This window comes from Falco naumanni, chromosome 4, assembly GCF_017639655.2.
Source record: "Falco naumanni isolate bFalNau1 chromosome 4, bFalNau1.pat, whole genome shotgun sequence".
NCBI lineage: Eukaryota > Metazoa > Chordata > Aves > Falconiformes > Falconidae > Falco > Falco naumanni.
In genome coordinates this window covers 18,738,743-18,756,336 of record NC_054057.1, presented here as the reverse complement: position 1 = coordinate 18,756,336, position 17,594 = coordinate 18,738,743, and the positions used below count along the sequence as shown (strand labels likewise).

Genomic DNA, 17,594 nt, shown 5'->3' with positions numbered 1-17,594 from the left:
GGACTGTGAATTAGTTTTCTTGCAAAATATGGTTCTTCCAGCCACAACGTTTCTCAGCATCATGCTGAATTATCAGATGCAAAGTGGATAACCTTGTGGCAGTGAAGAAAACTGGGACATTCTTACCTTGAAGGGGGTTCAGGGCAGTAGCTCCAGCACGTTCTGGCACAGCCCAGCCAGCTGAAAGCCAAGGGCTTGCTGTGGTTTGCTGGGCTGAGGCAAGGGCACAACTTAGCAAAATGCACCCCCTGACTCAGCTGCTGTGCCTTAGGCCCGTGAGCGACCTACCTGGAAAGCAGGTGGGCTCTGCGATGCCACTGCGCTGCTTTCACACAGCACAGCACGAAACACAAGCAGATGAACAGAGCTGCAATTCTCCCTCCACAGACACTCACTGGGACAGTCATGGCAGCCCTTCAGGAAGCATTCACTGGAGGTGGGATAAATCTATGACAACTTGCACCTTTGCCAGAGAGGGGCAGAAACTGGGAAAGACACACAACGTGGTAAGGGGCTCCAAAGGCAGCATAAAACCCGCTGTGTTTTGCAGTGGCTTCTGTTAGGCACCAGGCAGAAAACCCAGTCTAAAGTTAGAGCCTTATTAACTTTCCTGGTGAAGCGCTTGCAGAGCTATATTTGTAGGGAACGAGAAAATCTATTTTTGTTTATGTTTTCAAGTCTGTTTAATTACCTTGGTGAGGCTAACAAATAAACGTTCCATTGCTTCTGAACAGAAGAGCTGCAGCTAATCCTGAACCTCTTCCCTTCGTTTCCAAGGTCCGTGGGTGCATGTCTTTTATAAATGTGAACTCATTCAAATCTTTTCACGATTTCCCCCACTTTTTTTTTTTTTTTTTTTTTAATATCCATTTCGTTCTCACAGGTGTCAGCATACAGTGACAGCTTTGATCTTACTGGAGATAACCATATGTGGGTAGATTCTTTTTCTTGAAATGCAGACTGGGAGTGGATCCAGAGGTCAAGCCAGAAGGTTACATATATTTGAAAACAAGAAAATCCCTTTGTGTGGCTTCTAATATGCCTCTGGATGTGAATCTTGAAATACCTAGCTGTGAAAGCTGCTCTCTGTATCACGACAACCCAAGTCTTAAGAAAATTGAAGTTCAAAGAGAAGGGAAGACTAAAAGAGTTTGGTTTGTAGTTATGGTACAAGCACTTTCTTTACCACATCAAAAGCGCTGATAAAAGCAGTCCACCAACTCAGGATAAGAGTATATTATTTGATGTATTAATTTGACAGTGTGCTAGCATCAATACAAAGATCTCCTTGTCACCCCATTACAAGATTGATTTTGTGCATTACAGAGGAGTTTAAAACACCCAAACTACAGCTAATCAAAGTTCTATTTTATACAAAGGTCATATGTGTCCTCTGATGTCTGACTTTCACATGATTTCTTGAAACCACTAAAATCTTGAGTAGTGAAACCTGCCAGAATTTGCGGGAAGTCCACAAAAAAAAGGGATTTATGCCCCGCAGACTTTTCAAAACACTGCAGATTTATTGCAATACGTATAGGTTCTGCAAGTTACCGATATCAAGGGTGCATAACTCAATTCATATTTTCATTTTCAGAGTGAATGTCATGACCCTTACTGTACTGGAACTTTATTTGGGTGAGGTATGTACACAGATGATGCTATTATGCTGGGAAGAGTACGCATGCAAGACAAAACACTGTCCAGTTACATGATTCTTGATAAAGAACTTAAAATTGAGTCTCCCTGATACAATGCAAATCTTTCTTTCCATTGTGCTTCTCCTCACGGCGGCATGTCCCTATGAGGTTTTGTAGTTCCCAACGATGGGGGGGGGGGGTTTGTGTGTGTGGGGAATGCTACTTCTTCTTAACTGGGGGGAAAAACATCTGAAGTGAATGAACACAGGGTAGAGCAGAAGGAACTTTGCTCCACTAGAGGAGGGGAGGATCCAGATGCTCCAAGGGAAATACCAGCAATACCACCTCAAGAGAAAGGGAGTTCAGTAAAAGATTCTGCTTGTGACCATCACTGTTGCTATTCCCACCTTTCCGAAGAAGCAGCAGGTGGAGCAAGATGCTGATTTATTACAGTATTCTAGTTGTCTCGAAAATGTCAAGTCAAAATGTAGAAAGACATCAATAATTTCTTGCTTTTACCTTTTTGCAATTCAAAACAGCAACAGGCGGTGGTTTGTAGTTGTGGGTTTTTGAAGAGACAAAATAAATGAGCACCATAAAAGTAGCACACTCAGATGGGGGCACACAAGCTTCTAGGGGTCTGCACTGGGCTAAACTCTAATTGCAAATGATAACATACGTGAGGTAGTGACACGCGATTCCTCTTTACGAGACCACTCCTGAACTCCTGCCAAAAATCCCTCTGTACGCCACTTAGAGCTTCAAGACAATGGAAGAATAATGACAGGTCTGTAAAATCTGCTGGAATTGACAGTTCTTATTGTTCTGAAAACTTTCTGTGACGCACAGGAATTTTCAGATTAGCACTGCACAATGTTGAACAAAATGGGTGTCAAGCAAATCAATAGGCTTTTCACAATTCACTCGTCTTTGTTTTACTGCTGTTCCATTTTTATTCTGTGCTTCGTGTTGCTCTGTTGTGTGCCCTTGCCATTTGAAGGTGTGAATGTGCATGTACCGAACAGGGAGCAAGAGCTTTCTGCAACTTGGAATGATGCTATGAAAGCCAGGTCCTAGCCTGGAGTAACTTTCCCTTAAATGCATTTTTTTCCATACATACACAAAAAAGGAAGTATTCTCATTTGAGTGGTTAGTCTCATTTGGAGTTATGACTGTAATTCATTTGGATGAAAACATGTCGAGCCACCTAAAGAAGCGTATTCAGTTTGTAGTTTGTGTAAAAAAATACAACTGAGGCAAAACTGACGACTGGTGGCTCTAGCATCAGTTACCTAGGACATGAATAAGCCTTATATTTTTACTGAAACTGAATGAGGGTTGACACCCAGGGCAAGAACGAAATATTCAAATTTAGTATCTCTGGACACATATAAAGCCTCCATTTTGGATTTCTGTTCCACACCTCCAATACAGACTAACATACGGGAATGAGGCTCTGCAAGCAGACAAAGGATAACCCATGGAAACAAGGCAAAACCTGTAGCATGCTCAGTCCACTCAGGATTTCAACATTACTGTTGCCGAGGCAAACACAGAGGAAAAATAACCTGCTGCCTTTGTAAAAATCTTGCTCTTCCAAGAAGAACGTAAGCATAAGACTGAAGATCGGATCAATGTCTGGTGGCTTCTCGTGTAACTCAGTGGAGGTATGCCAATTTGGTCTGGCACCAAGCGTTTTAGAAGACATACGAGCCCATCGAACCAAGTGTTTTCCAATGCAACCAATTCAAGTTACTCCAAGATAGAATTTTTCAGCTTCTGCATCCTCCCAGCTCCTGCCAGCATGCCACAGCTCTCACTGAAGCCTACTCACTCCTCTGTTGCTGGAACTCTTATAGCCTGGGAATCTGAAATGCCTCTCCCACATAGATCATCCCCAAGCACTAATGACAAGCAACTGTTCCTGCACCACCAGGTCAAAAATATAAAGCAAAGCACGGCTTTGGCGGCAACACGAGTTTTCCTACCTCAGGCACCGCTGTGGTTCAAAGCCCTCAAACAGACTGATCCAATGCACTATCCCAAGCTTAGCAGTTAGAGGCCATCTCTCTCCCTCCTTGTCCCCCTCCTCTTATCTGCTAATGCACGGGGATAGACAAGCAAACAAATCCCTTCAAACAAGGTTATGGGAGATACAGGAACTCTATCAGTCACACAGTATTCGCCTAATGCTAGCGACTAAACTTGAGAGGTTTATGTTGTTTGAACTAAATCCCTGCAGCGCTAACAAGAACTAAAATATAATCTTAAAAGTTGCACTGACCTTAAAAGACAATGTTATCCTAGGCTTTCACATTATCAGTCAGAAAATAAAGCAGAAGGTAATAGGTACAGAATTAAAAAACCCAAATGGTGCAATGGAGCTTCATTTTGATGCATTGCAAAGGTGTTCAAAATGACTAGCCTGGAGCCAGCCACAAACCATGCTCAGGTGGGCAAAAGTCCAGGCTCTCCCTCAGCTTCTTACGGAGTATCTCAGCCTAGATCAAAACATCCACCTCCAACATGGGGAGTGGGCATATCTCTTTGCCGAGACTGCCATACACGATGGGATTTTCAGCTACATCAGTGGTAAGTAAATACAAATGAATGATACAAGCCCCTGGGGAAGGTGACATAGCAGCTAAATATCTGCTTCATTTCAAAAATTGCATTCTTGGCACTGGTATCACTGCTAAACAAAAATAAGTATTGCAATAAGAGCTAACAGTTATCTCTTTTTTGCACAGATTAGGAAAATTACATTGTTTTTAAGACCAGTGCTATAGGATGCCTGGGGCCATCACTTCAATAAAAGGCAACTCAAATATCCCTGGGAAACATAGGGAAAAGTGACTTACAACTATATCTTCAGAAAAAGCAATAATTCAGACTTAACGAGGGGTCCACCTGCATTTGTGATACATCATGTTAAACGCTCAAAAGTACACAGAGGAGCTTAATACAGCCTTCACCAACAGACACTCTTGCTGCACTGATGCACCGAATTCTACGTTCTGTATTTTTCTAATTTATTTTGACCAAACAGTTCTTGAAAACACCAACAATTCTTTTTGACATCAACTCTGAGGTGACACTGACTCCTTTAACTGAAAGGATAAGCTCCACGAACATACCTTCCAGCCACAACTTGCAAAGCAGTACCTCAAAAGCAAAGCTGACCAGTTAAGCTGTATCTTAAAAAAAAGATAAAAATCACACCCTCAGCCTGAGATTTCCAGGCAGCAATATGACTTCCCAGCAGCTCCCAACACCGGGAAAGGAAGTTGTGCATTTAGTTCTAAAATGAACACAAGACACAAAAACGGATCCCTAAAAAGCAGTCAGCTTCATATGATGTTTGCACCCAGTCTGGCTACTATAAAAATCCTGATACACATGACCATTTCAGGTATGGAATAAAAATACAGGATTTTTTTCCAAATCTTTTCGTTCTTGTTTCTGTCCTTCCTCCTATGCATTTTCACAAACCAGATACGATGACTACAGCCTCTGAGAGGGTTAAGCAGAGAGTCATTCACGAGCTCTGTGCAGCAAAGCTCCCAGTCTAACGGCAAAAACCTGATCAAACATGAACAACGCTGAGCAAAATTCGTGGCTGGTGTAACTCAAGTAACAACCCCAGAGGGCTACTGAGGGACAGATTTGCACACACAACCCCTCCCCCTTCTAAATATATCATTTCTGCTTTACAGAATCAAAAGCAGAGTCCCAACCGGCAAAGGAATCAACTCCTAACTCATGCCCCGCAATGGTGAAAAAGGAAACTCTCCACACTTTTAATGTACTCACCTGTTTCACCAACAAACAGGAAAGCTTTTGAATTACATGTGTTTTTTAAAAGCCTCCTCCAAAGAAGAAACGAACTTTAAAAACCCCAAAACCAACCATAAACCATAAAGGGTAGGAAAAGCAACGAGTTCTGTGCCGAACACAGCGACGAATGATGAGCAACTCGTGTTTTCTTGGCTCAGCATCTGAACTAGTGTTTGACAAACCATTATAATAACGTGGCTGTTGTAACACCAACACCACAAATGCTAGTGACTACATATAGGCACCTCGGACTTTGGTGCCTGTGATTTTCTGCTCTGTGTGGTTTGCTTTTCTTTTCAAACACAGAAGCGTTCTGAAATGCGTCGGCGAATACAGCATCCTTCCACAGACTCATCTTAATTAGGCTAAACAACTACCGAAGGCAACGCAAACAGCTAACTAGTTTGCCCAATGCCTGAACCCATTAGGAAGAACACGGTGTGAAAGAAGCCCAAGCAACCCTCCGTGCTATTTGCAGTTGCTACTATTTGCTTTTGCCATTCCTCGAATGAAAATCCCCAGGCTGAACTAGCGGGGTAAAGTAGCGCGGATTTACTTACAGAGATCCCGTAGCTCCATCGTTCCCGACGACAAATTCGCCTCCCCGCGCGACAGCGGGCGAAAGACTTAACGCTGCTTCCCGCGGCAGGCGCCAGGCGCGGGAGCGGCAGCCGCTCTCTGCCGGAGCTCTCTGCGGAGCGCGGCCCGCAGCGCGGCCATGTGCGCGGCCGCCCGCCGCTCCCCCCGCCCTCGCACACCTTCGCCGCTCCCCGCGCCCGGCGCGCGGCGGGGCTTATGCCGCGGCCGCGGCCCCAGGCGGGCTCCCATTGGCCGGCCCGGGCGGCAGCAGCCAATCGCAGCCCGCCCCCCGCGCCGGGAGGCTCCTGCCCGCGCGGCGCGCGCCCTGGGAGACCATCCTCCCCGCGGGGGTGGGGGGGCGCCGCGCGCCAGCCTCCTGCCGCCGGGCGTAAACGGGAGCGCCCCGGCCCCGGGTTTCCCTCCGGTCGCTGCCGGCTGGTTCCCCCCAGGGCCCGGTGCTGGCCCGGAGGCACCGCCGGTGGGGACCCGGGGGCCGCGGGGGAGCGTGCCGGAGCTCCACAATTACTCGCTCCATCGCCATGGAAACAGCCTGGATGCAGCGGGCTGGATTTGTGTAGCGCATCTGCTGCCAGGCTCGTAATCAACTGCAATCTCATCTCTTTTTTTTTTTTTTTTTTTTTTTTTTCAACCCTCTGGTGTCGCTGCTTATTTGATTGCGAGTTTGCTTTCCCTTTTCGTACACGCTGGGAAAGTACATGCAGGCAAAGCTGTGCACACGTTGACTTTCTCCCTGTGCAAACATACATGCATGTATATGCACACATCTACACCAGCAGTACTCACTCGCATGCGTGCATACACTAAGGAGGTACACTCCCTGTGTACCCAAATAACACACCTTACTCATGTATCAAGCTTGAGTAACAGACCAGCACAAGACAAGACTGCTGCACGGGCTGTCAAAACACTACATTTTGCTTTCCAGTTCCATAAACCGCATCTGTCCAAAACAGGGTCAAAATCTGACCTGATCATTATGAAACTTCCCAAGCAAACTGATGTTTTGCTAATGGGGCTTCCAAAATTGTATCTGGCACCCACAGATGGTGACCTGAGTCTTCAGGCAACTAATTTATGCTGGATGTTCCCTGTTCTGCCCGGGGCCTGATGAAACATGCCATCAGGAAAACTTCCACGCACAAAAGGGTCGTTACCCATGCATATAAATCTCTGTTCTACCCTCTTGACAATACGAGAAAGGAGAGATGATGAGGTCCGAAGAGGAAAGGAAGCAATGTCTGAGAGACAGAAAAGATTCATAGGCTAACAAGGAAGTCAGCAAAGGGACTGGGCAGTTGGGGGTAATTTTGGGCTGCCCCTCAGACTTTCTCCGGGACACCTGAAAACAATCTTTCATTCTCTACATGCTTCTGTTACTGAAACTGCAAAATGGGGAGAATACCTAAACGCATCCATTTATATTATAAAGATTATGAGTCCGGCCAGACTATGAGACGCTGACATACTATTATAATGGTGGTAAGAGAAGAATTTCAGATGAAGAAAAGGAGGATGCGTTCCTTTTTCATCGACACTTACTTTCATTTATTTAAGTAAAAGAACAATAAAAAATGAAGGCCATTCTGAAAAAAAAAAAACCAAACCCAGCCAAATTCCTGTATTGCTCTAATAACAGAAATCCACTGCGTTAGCAATTATAAATAGTGGTGGTTTAAAATGCATTGGGACAGGGCCTTGCAGATCTCCCAGATCTCCATGTATCCTTGTTAAATATGTTCTACCTAAGCCTAATCCAGAGTCCAGGAACGCCTTTGAAGCCCATTGGTACTCAAGGACAGGGCCAAGAACAGAGCGTTACACCAGGAGATCTGGCTTTTCAGGACATCTGTCACTGAATTATCATTTTTGACAGAGAAATGACCTTATAAGAGAACTGTATTTTTTAATGGCTCAGGATGCTGTAAGGATTCACTTCTCGCAATGCTGTACTTCTGGCTGTTCATTTTCCTTTAGAGCAGCACCACGTCCTCCTACTTCCTGCAGCACCGCTGCTACAATCATTACCCTGTGCTTGCAGGCTTTTGTGGTCACTATTTCAGTTCTGAAACATTAAACTGCGGAAAGATGTTCAATGTGCATTTTAGGGGAAGGGGGAGCTAATTAAAAAGCTTAGATTTGCTGACAGGGCTTGCTGGGGAAAAAAAAAAGAAATCTATCCAGTTCCATCTCTCTCCCGCCTCTCCTTCCACCTACATCACGTAGGGGAGAGGGTGGTCTGAGGGTGTGGAGCATACCCCGTCATTTGTGTGTGAGTGATGAAGCAGTTCAGCAGTTCCAACATTCATTTTGCTAGCTGTTATTATCATCTGTTATGGACTGGAAGTGTTGTCAATATGTATAGCTTAAAACAGTGATGCAAACCGTAAATTAATATATAAAATGCCATTGGACAATGCAAAACAACTGTCATATTCCTAGTGGATCTCTACACTGATATTTTTTTTTTTAAGCCAATATTAAATTGGACAGCTTCCTAATTGAATACATTGTTCCTTTCTGTTGTATGATACACAGAGTTCAAAACTCTCCATTAGGCTGTATTCTGTTAAACAAAGTACTGCTGCAAGCAAACATAATGATTATCAGTGCTGTTTTGAAGTATATGGAGAAACCTTCTCTTAGCCCAGTTTCCAAAACTCTTCATCTGTGTTTCACCCACTGACAGGGAGAAGACTGCGTCCCAGATTAGGACAACTATTCAAGAACCCATTTTTAAGATCTTTTCCTGCCACAGGAAAGCGACAGAAGTGACAGAGATGTTTGCTTCTGAGGGCAGCAAACTGTTAGATTTAACTTTAAGAAACCTCACCCTTTGTCACCTTCTTTTCTTAGTAACGTCCCTTGTAAACTGCATGTCTTTTCCTCCCAAGATTATGGTGTGAGAACAGACAAAGAATTTTGCTGCACTCTAAAGCAGGACAGGGCACAAATACCCAAAAAAAGCTTTTAAAGGAGATAAAAAATTCAAGACTAGAAAAATCCAGGCAATTTTAAAGCAACATAATAAATCAGATTTGTGAAAAATCTTCTGAGATAGTGGGATAAAAAGATGTTGCTCAACCAAAAGGATAAAAGATTCCTAGGAAGGCTTCGCACTGAAGCTCCTCCTTGCCAATCTGACAGCAGCTCTCGGCTATGCTGTCAGGGGCTAAGGCCTGTTTGTGTGTGGGAGCTGAGGAACAATCAATGGTGATAAAATGCTTACTCATCCTTCTAGAATGTGGGTTTTACTTTTTTTAGCCTAGATACCTACATGGAGAAGATGGTTAACCTACTAACACTTTCCCAGTCACAGACGTGCTGGTTGGCTCCCAGTGATTCCTCTTCCAGTACCATAAATTACCTGCCAACTCTCAGTAAACTTTCCAGCCCTTTCAAAAGTCCATTAGTAGAAGCAGCTGATTTGCACTGGGAACAGCTAGTCCTATTCATTTATTCCAGGAATACCTACAGATTTCCCTTTCACATCTGTATTCTTGAAGCAGCAATTAGGACCTAGGCTGCAGGCAATCAAGTCCACATTTCACATTTAGTTTGGTTTTCCCCAACCACTAACATCAGAAAACCTTATGCCTCCTTTATCAGGGCCCCCCTACACTTTATTTCAAACAAGCAGGTTTCAGGAGTTTTGCTTGTTTGTTTTTTCCCATATTACTGCATCTGAGACGAGTGTTTGGATAGCCACAGATAAACACAAATTAAAATGAAAATGCTAGACCACAGCATAAAGAGATATCTATCCTTTCCGCCAATTAAGACAGCCTTACTACTAACCACAAAGCTTATCTGACTAGGTATACCAGGTGATTTATAAGCTGCTGAAAACACTGTCAGGAACACAGCTTTGCAGATCAGATTAGACGTGACCTTCAGAGGTGATCTGCCACCATGGCACCCAGGAAGGTCTATATGAATTACGAAATCACAGAACCTCTCACTCTGCAAAGCATGGATGGATTCAGTTTCCACCATCCAAGCACCAATGTGCATGTTCAATATTCACTACCTTCTCCTGTACTTAGAAAAGTACGGGAAAAGAAAAGAGCACAGGGAGCATTCAAGTCTCTTCCTGAACCACCGGGAAAGTTGCTCCCCTTCTGAGGATGCATACATACGTTAAAAGCCTTCAAGATCCAGAGGTGCATTAAAGAAAATCTTCACTCATCTTATACAAATAAAATTGGAGCCTTACAGAGATTCATACAACGGTCTTGGACATAGACAACTGCAGTCTGTATGATGACTGTGTACGGGTGTTGAATTTGCAATACTTCTTCATCTTCTCTGACAACTGAAGTTCTTCAGCTAAGCCAAAGACAGCCTACAAACAGTCCTGAAATTGGCTACAGAAACTGATATGAATATTTCTCAGTTTTCCTATTGCTAAATGATTACACGTAGTCTGGGTGGTGAAAGGAGACTTCCTAGTCTAGACAGCACGGCTGTAGGCTCCATTTCCACCTCCAATGTTAACTCCAGGAAGATCTAAAATGCCTCATGTTTAATGCAGAACCAAAATATCCACATCTTAAAAAAACGAAAAACCAAACAAAAATAAGAAAGCCACCACAACCACACATAAGAAACCTGGTGTAAAAAAAGAGGAAGAAAGAGAAATTAGGTTGCTTAGAGGAAGACTATTCTGTCACAGTGAATAGATTTGAAGTCAGACAGATTTTGATACAGAGAGAGAGAGAGAAAAAAAGGAAAATTATTTCTAACTTTGACACTAGGAACAGCAGAACCCTATCTGACAAACAACCTCAAGTGATGTTTAGGTTTGGAGGCAGTGTCATATACAATCATAGTTAGTTTGTCTTTGTATAGCTATCACATTAAAGAAAAAAAAACCCCTAAAATACACAAGCCCCTGCAGCTGTCTGCAACCTTTAAGTCTTGCCATTTCAAACATACATAGCAGTCATATAGCATAAGAGGGCACTGAAGAATTTCAAATCAATTATAATAAATTCAGACAGTAGACAGAAAATGGTTTCACAGTACACATCATCAACTTCAAGATTCCTTACATTGCACTCTTAAGTACAGACCTGCAAGGGCCACAGAAATCACCTTGTGAGCTGTACAAATTCCAGTACATTCAGCCTATATGAGCACTGCCTGCCAAATCTATCACATATTCAGCGTCCGCAGTTGGAGTTAGGATTTCCCTGCTCCCTCCTCTGCCTATTTTGTTCAAACACATATAAATTTCTATCAAAAACCATTTGCAACATGCTGAGAGAACTTTCAGTCATGTCATCTTAATCTTGGTTCTCTCATTCACTCACTTGGTTTGGAGCACACATGGCCAGGACAGAACAATTTCCCATCGTTGCAGCATTTTACCTGCAATATTCTACCTTCAGCTACTTCTCCAGCTTGTGCTTTGTGCAGACTGCCAAACAAGCGACACAAGCTGGATTTATCTGCAATCCAAACAGTCTGAGACTTGCCTTTAATGCTTGGTCTCCATAGGAGGGGAACTGAGGAATGTACATTGTACTACTAACACTGTTGAAACAGATTATGCCACATATGTCCTTGGTCTTGCCTGTCTTGCATGCATGCTCCCCTCCATCTTATTCATTAGTGCATTGCAGTGTTCTGTAAGATGCAGATGAAATGCCCACTTCATCACATGAAATGGCAACAGAATTATTTATCTTACTTTTCTGCTTTTAACAAAATTGAGGAACCATAAGAGGGACAAAATAAAGGAAAAATTAATGTCTCAGGTATCTGAAATCACACTGATGCTGTCATGGCTCACCATTTAAATAATGATGCATGGGTTTTTTTATATGTTAATTACATAAATAGGTACTTAGGAACTACTTAAACAGGAGATTATTTACCCCAATGACTGTAGAAGCCCATGTGTCAGCACATCTGCTACACGGAAAGATTAAATCTGTTCACACAAAACTCATGCTCTCTCTTGCTAATGGGGATGAGGTTGGTAGTGTGAGACCTGAAGCAGGGGCTTTGGGTTTTATCCAAAAGGTCCTTAAGTCTGGCACAATGGATGATGTTAGCAGACTTCTCTGGATTTCTAAAAACCCTGTATATACTTGCCTAGGCATCTGGAAAAAGAAATGGGATATTTATTCAGGAGAGTTTTCTATGCGTGTGTTTTAATTTCAAAAGGTTTGGCTCTATGTTATTTAAGAGTAACAACCAGACATCCAGCAGCCTTTTGAGGAACTCTGTTAGTGTGATTATGCACCTTTCAGACCAGAACGACAATGCTGGTTGATGATGTTTAGAAAGAGCGTACTGAGAACAGCTCAGTTACAGACTTATCTTTGCCTTGGTTCACCTTCCTAGCTGCTGTTGAAGGACCTCCAGGCCATTATTTCAATAGCCGTTGATGAGGGCCTGTCCACCATTTATCACCTTCATTTCACACTACTTTCACACCACAGGGGCTCAGGGAAGGGCAAGTGTCAGAAGGCTCTGGAGGTGCAGGTGGGGATTGCCAAGACTACAAGTTAATGAGAAGAACAGAAAACATGAATCTAGTTTCCAGGTCCAGCAAGTGCACAACAAACTTTCTTGAGAAGAACAAGCTCTGTCTGCTTCCACCTCATGCAGGCATGAAAGTCAAATCAATGCTTACACGAGCTGAATGAACAGTTAGGGCTGTTTACCACGTAGTTATGTTTTTTGCAAGTACGCTCTAACAGGAGCAATTTATCAAGTGGATACTTAGCTTTAGCTAGAAAGGGCAATACCCTCCAGACCCTCATAAGGCAATTCGGAGCACACAGAATAAGCTACTGACACTCTTATTCTGTGTCAGCCTCTGGCAGTATGCATCTGTTCCCATGGGCTTCAGAGCCTCCCTACTTTAAGCTGGACTTTGCAAACATCCCCTTCTCAAAGACATTAACAGCCACTTTTTCAATCCACGTACATGGAAATGTGCAGCCAAATATACATACCCCAAACACGTGTCGCATGCACAACAGAAGCATGCCCACACGCGCCCATTCACAGCCAAATGCAGTATAAATAACCTTGCTATATAAATAGCCTTGCTTAAATGAAGTCTCTTGCTTAAATAAGGCTGACATAAATACTCTTTCTTTTATACTGCCTGTTGCATGTCCTGTTTAAGTCTGGAAAGTAGCAACCATGTTGGAAGGACTGGACAAACCCCAGCAAAGCATATTAACACCCCACTCTGAATGTCAACAAATAGGGAGGACGGGTGAGCTCAGCATCCAGATGTAACATCTCACTGGTGAAGATTTTGTGAGAAGGAGAAAGGGCAGACAACTTGTGTATGTGTGCGCCTGCTGTCAAGATAGATAAATATTAGTAAGACAGGCAATAAGAAATTGCAAACAATCAGAGGAGATCCTAAAGCAGCAGCCCATGCAAAATAAAAGTTATAAAAATAAACCTTACATTCTCAGTCAGAAAAAAAAAAAAAAGAGTAAAAAAAGTATTAGAAAAGGAAAAGTAACTTTCCCCTCTTTCTCTGCATCTTTGGAAGGACACCAGATGATTGTCCATACTCCTCGCTATGCTTATGTCTATATTCATCAATATGGTTTATGGACATTTTCTGCCTCATCCTTTTCAAAACATTTCAAGAAACTGTTAAGACTGCTTTCTCTGAAGATGGGTAGGAAGGACCGGCTGTCAGAAAGGACTCTCTGAACCTTCCTCCAGCAACCCTACTTCACATTCAGCCCACACACCAGGCCCAGCTCTATCAGTGTTCTGGCTCATTTTGTCAGGGCTGTTGCATCTGCTCAGAACTTCCTTCCCACTAATGAGTCTCTCTCTAATCGATCTTCAGAGTACATATTTCCTCAGTCTCAATCATCCATAAGCTAAAGATGCTGTCAGTATTGCAGCATAGCCATGCCTGCCATCTCAGAGGCAAATCCCACCTTGTACTTACTCTTTCCATTGAACTTTCTGCTCTTTGCACATGGTAGGTGGAATGATTACTTCATCTTCCAAGTGAAGAGACCAATTTATAAAGATCAAGCAACGCAGGGGCAGCTGCAACAGTGAGTACAAACCCTCAAGTTTCCTTCTTTCATTCCCCAGCCTCTGAAGCACAAACATATGTATAGCGCTAAGCCAGTAGTATTTCTACCTGTTACATTACTACTTTATTCAGGGTTAGACAATTATCATTCCATTATTATTTTCCTTTAAAAACACTTCAGCATTGGTTTTAAAAAAAAAAAAAAAAAAAAAAGACAGAGGTTTAAAAAGATTTCAGTCTTCCTTAATCATGCAGGGATGTATTTTCAAAGCAGCATGCCAGGAGTATTCCACGTGACTCCCATTCATGTTAAAATTAGAGTCACCAGAATAAACCCCATATGCTGCTTTGAAAAGGTACTGCAACATGTCCAAGGAAAATTTCTGCAGCTTAATGGTGCTTGCACATTTTTTCCGCCTGCTTTTCTTCCTTTGATTCCTGAATACATTTTTAAGTCTTTTTTTTTTTTTTTTTTAAATAACATTCTGTACTATTTGGAAAAATAGAAAGCAGTTATTTGCTGGTTATCCTGGTTCCTCTGCAGCCCTTTTATTTTAAACATATCAGTTTGATCAGAATAGCTTTGCTTTGTAGCATGCAAAGCTTCCAATATCACTCTTTTTTGATACAGTCACTGTAGACAACCTTTATACTGGAGCCACAGCCCACAGTGAGGTCTGGCTGCATTCCACACCTGAGCTGTTGTCCTGTCCAGTGGCGCTCAGTATCTCTGTTAGCATGAAATGAAATTTTCACATCTGGACAGCGGGGAACTTTCTTCTGGAAAGGCTGAGCCATAGTCTCTCCTTGGCAATAATAGCACCAGTGCTTGTACTGAAGCCAGGCAACATGAATGTACAGGTTTTGACATTCAAGGTCCCAGTCTCACACGCGGATCTCCTGCCCAACACAGAGCATCTGCAACATCTGTGGCAACTGCTGAAGCCCACCCACCCAAAGCCAGCTGCAGTGCTGGGCTTGCTGTGAGCACAGCTTGTCACTATTTTCCTTGGTAAACACAGTGAACATTGCACATGCGGTGCTCAACATGCACGTACTGATGTATATCAGTTGATTATTAAATTTGTCATTTATGACTATAGTCTTCCTGATCATTTTCAGGGGCAAGGAGGGGAGGAAATTTTAATTTCTGACAGCTCTGGTTCTCTTGTCATTGGTCTCTAATTTTTACCGCTTACTAACGCTATGTATGAGAGATTGTGCACAGAAAGACAGCGTGAACACCATCTCTTCATTTTTTCCCCTCATTCTTCTCATTACTGTCCCAAATTGCAACACATTTTCATTTCAGCCATTTACACCAAAAGTGCAGCAAATGCTGTATCTAAACGTTTCATTACTTCAACCTTTAAAGGATGTAAACAAAGGGAAAATATTTTACTTAAAGATGGAAGGTGGTTCCACCATGGGAGAAAAAAATATGCCTCCTTGCTAACAGAATTGTGTATCAGGACATGAGAAAAGAAACCAAGATAGAGTTGTCCTGTCATCAAAGCACAGCAAGTGAGGTGTGGGCTAGGTTCCTCTCTCTACCACTAATATTACAGGCAACATGCAGTAAGACATCATTTACGTATTCTTATCATCTAATTAAAAATTACTTAACATCACCTTTCCTTTTTTCTTTTTTACCCTTTGTTAGTTCTGTCAATTTAAATGGTGGTCTCCGTTGGTCAGAAACTCATGCTTAAAAGTACTCGAAACTTACCAGGAAGCTGGAGTGACAGCTTGCACATGGAGCCAGAACACAGCTGTAAGCAATGCAGTTTTAGCTAAAGCAGAGGTCTGTGTACAACACAAGCACTTTAAAAAAAAAAACAAACAAAACCCCAACACACAAGAAAACCAACACAAAAACCCAACCACAAAATAACAAACACCCCCAAAACCAATCCACTAGTAGCCAAACATCGCTCTGCAATTGCTACACACATTGCCTGCTTTAAGCATTTGGGCTCAAATATGTTAACAAATTAATGTGGTTAAGACAAGTTACCATGTCAGCTGCAGTATTAGTTAGTGGTAAATATTTAGTAAAGCATACTTACCTAACTGTTAGCAAGAAGATTTTGAGGAAATGCTTTTGACCTCATATTTCTGCCAGAGCTTGAATGCCCCTGAGTAATAACAGTTCAGCTGTCAGAGCTAAGACAAGTTAGAATGGCTTTAAAGGGGTTACCACAGTTAATGAGGAAAGCCTGACTTCTTAAAAGTGGCTACTGCATCCATCAAAAGGATCTCTTGCACTTTCTTTAACATTAGAAAAAAATGTATGAGATTGGTTGATGCTGCATCTGTTTGTTTCAATGATGACTAATGATACAAATTACTGTTTCTCCCTGTTTCATACTGGATAAGAAAGTAGTTTTTACACATAAACCCACAGAATAATTCAGGTTGCTAGAAAGCTCTGGCATCATCAAGTCCTGCAGACACAGCAGAACTAACCTCAAGCTTAAGTCAGGTTGTTCAGGGCCTTTGTCTGTGTGACTTTTGATTTTGTCCAAGGATGAAGATTTCATAACCTCTACATATAACCTGTTCCAGTGTTGCACCACTATCAGTAGTTGGGGGTATTTTATCCTTACATCCTATCAGTTTCCTTCACTGCAACTTTTTTCTTCTTTTACTCTGTACTTCTGAGAAGGGTATGCATCTTCTCCACAGCTTTTTGTTCAGCTATGAAAGAAGGTACAAATGGATCAACCCTCCTCCCCCCCAGCCTTTTCCAGGATGAACAAATCTAGCTTCTTCATGTTCCCCTTGAACAGCACATGTTCCACCTCCACTTAATCATGGTGGCCCTTTGCTGGACTAGCTCCATTTCATCAATCTCTCCCCATTGCTGGGGCACAAAACTGGACACAGTCTTCCAGCTGCTGCATCACAAGTGCCAATCTGGGAGGAATAATCCCCTCCTTTGATCTGCTAGCTCTGCTTTAGCTAATGCAACCCAGCGTGCAGTTAGTCCACATCACACAAGGGTGCACTGCTGATTCATGGTACTCATCAACACAGCCACCAACCTACAAGCAAACACCTACATTTATAATTGCAAAACATGAATTAGTCTTTCTGAGTTCCCAGTTTGCACTGGCAATCACCCATCCTCAGCCTGCTGTGGTGCAGAAATTAATATCAAAGCCCTGGCCATCATAAAAATCAATACTAGATGCTGAAGTGTTACTCTAGTACTGAAATCAAGAAGTGTAGAGAAGGAAATTAGAATCATCAAATTCTTTCAAATGATAATAACTAGAGCAAATTGAGCAGCTATGAAACATCATGTTCTTTAGAGCTTAAAAGCAATAAAAAAACCCTAACCCATGCAAAGCTAAAGAATTTTTATGGAGACAGTTTCTTTTCTCCGCAAGTAGAGTTACCAGTTTAAAGATTTTGCTTTAGCTGGTACCCTAAGATTTCACACAGTGAAAGGCCATTTAGGCCATGTATATAACTGAAGC

General features: G+C 42.6%; 1 protein-coding gene across 5 annotated transcripts in view; it reads right to left on the bottom strand.

Annotated features, from left to right (window-relative positions):
- ELMO1 (engulfment and cell motility 1) overlaps positions 1 to 17,594 on the bottom strand; it is a 310,364-nt gene that overhangs the window by 78,346 nt on the left and 214,424 nt on the right. The window contains exon 1 of one of the 5 annotated variants that reach the window (XM_040591566.1): positions 6,038 to 6,258. The exons of the other annotated variants lie outside the window; for them this stretch is intronic. The gene's annotated coding sequence lies outside the window, so the exon portion shown is untranslated. Of the gene's footprint in view, positions 1 to 6,037; positions 6,259 to 17,594 lie in introns of those variants that run through there. 5 annotated transcript variants of the gene reach the window in all.